An 8,081-nucleotide genomic window follows, 5' to 3' on the forward strand; every position below is an offset into this window, starting at 1 on the left:
TACTTTGAAGACAAAACATGTTTTTGTTTAGGGTGGCATAGAAACACTCGTAATTTAAGGCACCTATTAGGCCGGATATATATATATATATATATATATAATATGCACTTTGTTTTCTAGTAAAAAAATTTTTAAAAATAATAATAATAAGTATTTATACTATGCACTTAGGAATATTGGTATTGTTTCTTTTTCTGTGATGATAATAGTCTAGAATTGTCACGTTAGTTCTTAAATCAGAATAGTTTTTAGAAACTTAGGTTAATATGTAGGTAATAGTCATTGTATCTTTCCATAAATATATTGCATGAGTATCTATGTTTGTATTGGCAGTAAGTTTTTGAAATCTAGACTAGTATATTTATTCTATAAATCTTGTGAGAATATAGCCTAAAAGTCTTATGAGTGAAATATCTGAGTAATGACACAAAAGAGAAGTAAATTCCGAATAGAGAAATCACGCGTACTACACCATAACAGCATATTAGTAACGGATATACATCTGTTGCAAAAAATATTAATAACTATTATCTTGCATTGACTCAATTGCGTGACAAATGACAGTAACAGAAATTAGTAACGGTTAGTGTCCGTTAGATAATTTACTAACAGTTATCAAGTGTTACTGAAATTAATTTCAGGAACACTTATCAACCGCTACAATTTATTAGTAACACTTACTAGTTTTGTACATGTTTTGTTCGCAACTGATAAAAGTGTTATTAAATATTATTTGTCACAGATGCCTATCCGTTACTCTTGTTTTATTAATTAAAAATATATATATAGATATATTGCTTTTGCTGGACGTTTTCTTTTGGGACACACCTGCTTTTGCTCTACAAAAACTTCGTGCATTCATCGAAAACTATAACAATCACTACATAACCATTTCAATAAAGCTCTATAACCTCAACCAATTGTTGTTTTGACAAGTACAATTTTATTAATAAGGGAGAAAAATTACATAAGCATTTCCAACAGTAGTTATGGAGATTTTCACCTTCATACACAAACAAACCCCATAACAGATGTATCATAGTATCACAATAGGCTAGTAAGTTTTAGAATCAACTTCTAGCCAAACAACTTAACGACACCCTACACGAGCCTCTAAAGATGTTAGATCCATCTCCAACCTCTCCACCAACAACTCCTCTGAACACTAGTTTCTTCATAATCACCAAGCCTGTAAAACACAAAAGATGAAGTAATATTTAAACTTCGTACAGAAGACCAGCTTGTCAATAATAGCAGCTGACATAAGCCATAACATGTATGCATAAAGCAAATACATCAATTTTCAAGCCCAGATCAGGTGGCAGATAAGGATAACAAGTGATCACAAGTATCTTTGGACTAACTCGAAGTAACATTCATGCACACAATGTTTTGTCACAGCTAGTACTTATATGATAAATCTTGCAGAATGTACTCGCTCTTTACCATGCATGGTACACCACAACCAAAACCTCATTAGTCTTTACCAAAGCGTACTCCTTCGTTAAATGGTTATGGTCATAGCTAGAGATAGACCAACATTCCCATACTCAAGTTCAGCATAGTCATACTTTAACTCTAAAACTAGTCCAGAATCATCTAAAGTGTGGGTACTTAGTGTAATGAAAGGTCAAACATGCCTTACAAGCCATCAAGTTTACTGTCCAATTCAATTGGTTTCAGTTCAGCCCTAGGGACTGGTTCATGGAGTCTAGGCTTCATTGGTCATGTTTAATTTGCTTTTACAAAAGGCCAACAAAGGCCTACAGCATGTATGTAACTAGAATGCACCAATTGAGACACTTCTCAATCAGAAAATTCAAATCAAAGAACCATAAAATCGTAAGAACTACTTACATGGGGGATTGTCACAGCTTTAGAAAGCAACAATTTATTCTCAGGAGAAGCCATCTTGCCACTAAGAAATCTCCAACTTACATCAAAACCAGCAACATTATCTGGACATTTCTCATGTTGCTTCTTCAGCATAACTTTGAGGAGTGAATCAGGGAGCTTCTCTAGGCCATGAGCAACCAACTTTTGTAAAGCAGTATGGATCCTATTGCAGTCTGTGCAACATAACCACTTCCCTTTCGGCAATTCCAGTTATAAAGAGACATTATACAATATATAGTACTGACAGATAGCTGCACACATGCTTAAAAGCCAGATAATCACAAAATATTTATTTAGATGAAATGAGAAAGAACAATCATGCACAAACCTTTAGATCTGCCATCTTGTGTACCTTAAGACAACCAATATGATACTCCCTCTCACACTGGAGAAGAACAAATAGCATTCAAAACAATCTCATCAAGTTAAATAAGAAAGACATTTAAGAGCAGGATACGGCCTACGGGTCTCAAAGACCATGTTTATCAGCAGGCATTACTGACTTCTTCTCTTCAGTTCGACATATGCATGCTCTCAAAAGCTAAACAAACTCCAATATAATGGTTCCTGTTAGATAAGAACTTAACCCTTCAAAAACTCTTTATTAATAATTTAATACTCAAAAAGATTGATTAAACTAATTTCACTGTAGGAAATAAAGAACAAAAACATTCCAGCTAAAACACGGAAGAGCAATACAGCGCTGTTGTAACGAAAAAAAATCAAAACTTGGGACTTCCCATTCGATATTTTTGGCAACTGACACAGCTACCACTTTCTTCTAAAACTGAATGAATACAATCGCTTGATCGAAGAAGCAAAGAATGACGTCCTTTCTGTGCAACACCAATACAAATCGCTTCTCTATATATTCATATGAAAAACAATGCAAATTAACAAACATTTTCGGAACACCATGTCAGCTTCTCACATTTGATGTGTCACAACTCGGCATTTGGGTACCAGTCTCTGTAGCATAGATGTCCCATGAAAGGTCATCATTTGATAATTATTTCTGTACTCACTCACTTGTAAAAGAAAACACAAGATGAAATTCATTTTTTAGTATAAAGAACACCTAAAACAAGAAAAAGGTATATATAAATATTTCCATGTTTTTCGTCGTATTCACTAATCACCTGATCCGGGGATATCTTTTTGAAACCAAACTTGTCAGTCCATATTGATTTTGATTCTTCAGCAGATGCGAGCACTGTGTTTTTCACATTTAAGGAACCCCATCAGTCTCTCAATACATGCAAATAATGATTGGAAATAGTCCTGTTAAGAAGTAGCATTATATGAGCAGGAACTTGAAGAAAAGACGACATCCTTCAGATAGTGAATAGAAGCAAGACACTATGTCGAAATAGATGTGTACAGGCACAAAGAAATGATAAGTAAAATAGATGATAGTATCCAGAATTAAAATTGAACAGCACAATGTAAATATATTAAGTATAAAAACATGCATCATACTAAATAATCAATTAATGATATGGTTGACCACTAAAAAGTTTTTAGGATAAAAAGATATTCCTTCTGACATTAACATGAGTACGTAAGGAGCTAAGGTAGCACCAAGCTACCCTGCTGAAAGACATGGTTTCATGGATTCCAAAAATAAAAATATTTTAAAGCTCCACTCTTCATCTTGCCCAAGCACAAAAAACATTATCCCAAAGGTAGCTAGTGCTTCTTTTTAGAGGGAAGCTCATTAGCATTACTCGTGTTCAAAAAACAATACATTGCTCATTCTCCAGGAAAGCTATAAGAACAAGATAATTGCACAATTATTATGAACCGGGATCACGAGATACAAGAATATAGTGCTGAGGACTTTCTTGATTATATTTTTTCCTGAAAGCATTTGGAGTTCAGGAAATTGAAAGATTCTAAAGAAAAGTCTCAAGATGAGTCTGGAGCTTATTCTTAAAAAATTGAGGTGGTTCTCGTCAGTAACAGCGAGCATATATTTTTTTTATCGCTAAAGTAAAATTAGCTTAATCAACCCAAAGCTACTTTTTGAGTATAATTGGCAGCAAATATTTGAAAATAGAATTTAAAGAATAAGAAAACAATAAGCTAAAAAAATGATTGTCTGCAACTTAATTGGTCTCACCAGTCCTTGGTTATCGCTAGTGGCAACAACCAATGGAATTTCAGCAATCTCCGGTTCAAATATTGGAAGAGTTGCAACTGTTACGACAGTAGAGCTGCGAGTGGGCAAATAGGAAAATTAGTATATGTATAGAGATCAAATGGCAATAACACAAGTTCAAAATCACTTACTTGAGTTACTTCACAGCCAAGACAGCACAATACATCCCCCCAAAGTCTTGGGCCTTTATGCTCCTGTGGGAATTTTGATACAGAGAAAATGTAAGTCAGTCTAAAGCTCACTTAATAACAAAACCAAAAAGGCAACCAACTGAACTATAAAGCAGGGTCAAATTGTCGGGATATAATCACCACCTGTTTTCACATCAAGCATTGGGTCAAATTGGTTCTGAAGGGGAACAAAAAAGGTAAAAGAAAAGGAAGATCAGCAAATGCCACCACAACACTCAAAATGACAAGGGAAAAATAATAGAAAACAAAGGAATCCATGAGCAAAACTGACATATAGAATAATGGTTATTCATTTGTAAACACTAAATTAATGGACATCGACAACCATGCACATAAATTAAAAATTCAAGGCATTCAACCAAAGTATGCAATAGAACCCATGGAAAGAGATAAAATTACTGCAGGTAACACCTAATTCTTACACTAGCTTGAGCAAATTTCATTTCCTAAAACAGGTGCACCATACGCTTATTAATGATTTATAATTGGCTGAGTAGATACTATGGGAGACAAGACTTTAATTGATATATATAATCATATGATAAGCAGTGAAACCCAGTAACAATATAAAAATGAAGAAAGAATGCTACAATCAGCATACAGGTTATAAGTTCTAAATGTTATAGAGCATATCTGAAGTTTATTATGCTCAAGCACTAAGCTTGCCCAGAGGCCTACAACTGCTACGACATTTATGTTTTATCAATACCACAAAATCGGAGTGCAATACGTAATTTTTGACTTAGTAGCTATCTGACCCCTTTAAGTAGGACACTAACACACTTAATTCTGAACACAAACTTCTCGTATGAGTAAAACTCCTAACTTTAATATTAAACTTATCACCTAGACTACATAAATTTTAAACAGAAATGGGACATGAGTCGTTCCTAAAAGTATATCAATCATTTTGAGGATTAGAGTTAAGTGTTTCGAGACCTAGAAGCATAAATTTTAAAATTTAATGAATGTGAAAGAGTTTATGTGAAATGAAGGAGACTCTAAAGTCTTTGATCAGCATAATTAAATTTGAAATGGAAAATATAATATGGTACCATAAAACGAAATCAATATCCTAGTAGTGGGAGTTGGTGAAGAAATGAAACTTTTCTCATAGTGATGCCTTGGGCACTGCTCATAATCATCATATTCATTCATTCCAATTTACCTTTTCTACAGTATGATAATTTTAAAGTATGTCGTTCATACCATTTAAAGGAACAAACCGCTTCATAATCGACAAACATGTACTATCCGCTCTTGTATTTGAACCCTTGTGGTTTCAGATTTGGACAGGTGAAGTGCCAAGATATTCCTGGTAAGCACAACCACCTAAACATATAATTCTCAAGAAGGGGCAAATGATAACACAAAAGCAAATTCCATACAAACTATACAATCAATAATCATGTATTTGAACAAGGTCCTCATCAACTTAGTCAGATTTGGAGAAGGCCAGCAGTAACAACATACCAGATCTAAGTATCAACACAAGTAACCCATCACCTAAACAAAGAACCATCTTCAAAATGTAAAACTTCACTTCAAGAACAAAGCTTTTTTACATAATTCGAAAGCCAAAGAGATAAGAATCAACATAAAAAAAATATCTTAAAATCGAAGTGAAAATTTAACAAATTTTCTATAGTAATTAGGTTCCCTCGAATAATGAGAGGGAATGAATCCAACATGAACACACTTCCTACCCTTGTCATTGATACGCACAATACATCATGAGAAAATTTAAAAGGGATCGAAATCTAACATACAAAGATGGAACCTTTGGCCCTGCTTGACAGATTATACTAATAAACCATAACAATTTTCTGTCTAGACATACCCATATATAATCTAATTCCTTTTTTCGAAAAATATAAAAAAATAGAAACCCTAAATAAAGGAAGATTCACTAAATGATAAGTTACCTTTGGCTAAAGAACAAGCTTCCTTGAGCAGATTGAGCAATTAATTGTGTAAATCGAAAACCCTAGCCAAAACCCTAACTGTCATAAAACGGGGAGAAGAGAAGATGAAGAAAAATAAAGGAGAAAAATAAAAGGAGATGACGGCTTACCTCAATGAGCAACACCAGTGGTAACAGCCTCACCAGCAACCGATTGTGTTCTAAGGCTTCTCATAACCTTTTTCTTTTCTTATGTGAGATGAGCGCGAGAAATGAAAATCTTCCCCCTCAAAGTTTTCATCCACTTTAACTTTATTTTATTTTCAGGTTTATTTGTTTATATAATTTTATATTGGTAACACTTCAGAATGTGTTACATAATATCTGTGTAAATGTTACATAAATCGGGTATGTGCAGAGATAATGTGTAACGGTTGGTAACATTTCTAACGAAAACTATGCGTCACACACTTTGTAACGGCTGAACAAGTGTTAGGAATCCATTTTCATAGATGTTGCAAAATCAGTGTTATGGTGTAGTGGCGCGTCCACTTGCTTGATCACTATATCATATCCTAAGTGAGAATTTAGGTCCCTTTTGGATCGATATAGCTATAAATTTAAACTTATATGAAATTATTTTCCGCTAGTCACTCCTCTGAGCCTTTCTTTAGCTTTTTCATAAACCACAAATCATTTACCCTTTTACAAAAACAAAATAAAAATTAGTCTACCTATTTTTGAATGAGTTTGAGAATAGAGATAAAATGAAGAAAAGAAAAAAGAAAGATCTGTGAAAAACCAATAATTTGTTAGTTGCTTCAAATAAGAAAAGAAAAGAAAGTTTACATCTAAATAAAAGAAAATAAATAAATAAATAAAATAAAAAGTTATAACTCCAAAAACAGAATCAAATGAGTCAAAAGCCAAAAGAAAAAGAAAAAAAATGGCTAAGAATGGAAACAATGTTTTCTCTAGTACATATTTTGAAGACTCTATTATCTCAAACTTGTCCTTTTGAATATTCATTTCCTTCCTTCTTAAATCATTTCTTAATCCCCACAACACCTAATAAAGACCTCTAGCTCAATTAGGAATAGGTTAATGTGATAGTAAGTGGCAGATGTGTTTGATCGACTTCGGCTTCCTTGTACGTCATTGAGATTGTAAGGTAAAGTGTGCCCACTGCACACTAGAGTAAGCGAAACTTGAGTGGAAAAATCAGAGTGTTTTTGTCTTGATATATTTGTGAAGACCTAGTTTCATAAACAGACCTGTTATTGCATTTCATAGCATAGTTCATTATATATATGTTTATCCGTAGATGATTGATTATTATGCACGTATTAGCTTAGGTTTCGAATTGACTATTTTGTATTCATTGCTAGTGAGATGTATAGATACCTGAGAATAAATAAGGAAACAGTAATTTTATTTCTTAGTCGTTGTAGTATAGATGAAATTTGTGAGTACCTTCTCTAGAAAACTCTCACGATATTATAACTCGTCCACTAAGGAATTCCCAATGGTTTAAGGCCTTGTTGTATATGGTCAATGCAATTGCACTCGGCGAAATAAGATTAGTTAGAACTCCATTTTTGGTCACTTATTTTAATTTCTTATATTTGCTTGAGGAGAAGATGTTATAACTCGTCCACTACGGAATTCCCAATGGTTTAAGGACTTGTTGTATATGGTCAATGCAATTGCACTCGGCGAAATGAGATTAGTTAGAACTCCATTTTTTGTCACTTATTTTGATTTCTTATATTTGCTTGAGGAGAAGCAAAATGCTGTTTGGGGGGTGGTTTGATAAGAGCTCTAAACTGTAGTTTTAACCCCTTAATAATATTACATTTAGACCAATTATGTTTATAATAAATAAAAGTTAGTACTGTTTACGTACTTTTGTATATTTCAGGTATTTTAG

General features: G+C 33.4%; 1 long non-coding RNA gene across 5 annotated transcripts; it reads right to left on the minus strand.

The window, feature by feature from the left end:
• Positions 1 to 926: 926 nt before the first annotated feature.
• On the minus strand, positions 927 to 6,465 carry LOC147474738 (uncharacterized). 5 transcript variants are annotated; one of them, XR_015208240.1, is made up of 10 exons: positions 6,323 to 6,458; positions 6,174 to 6,235; positions 5,722 to 5,754; positions 5,458 to 5,563; positions 4,372 to 4,405; positions 4,189 to 4,251; positions 4,019 to 4,112; positions 3,036 to 3,177; positions 1,858 to 2,463; positions 927 to 1,189 (listed from the first exon to the last, which is right to left on the minus strand). It is a non-coding gene; the product is annotated as an uncharacterized LOC147474738 (long non-coding RNA). The 5 variants fall into 5 exon arrangements; XR_015208239.1 differs by having other exon boundaries at positions 5,458 to 5,580; XR_015208237.1 differs by lacking the exon at positions 5,722 to 5,754 and having other exon boundaries at positions 6,323 to 6,465.
• Between the last annotated feature and the right edge of the window lie 1,616 nt (positions 6,466 to 8,081).

The sequence above is a fragment of the Coptis chinensis genome, chromosome 9 (assembly GCF_015680905.1).
Source record: "Coptis chinensis isolate HL-2020 chromosome 9, ASM1568090v1, whole genome shotgun sequence".
Taxonomy (NCBI): domain Eukaryota; kingdom Viridiplantae; phylum Streptophyta; class Magnoliopsida; order Ranunculales; family Ranunculaceae; genus Coptis; species Coptis chinensis.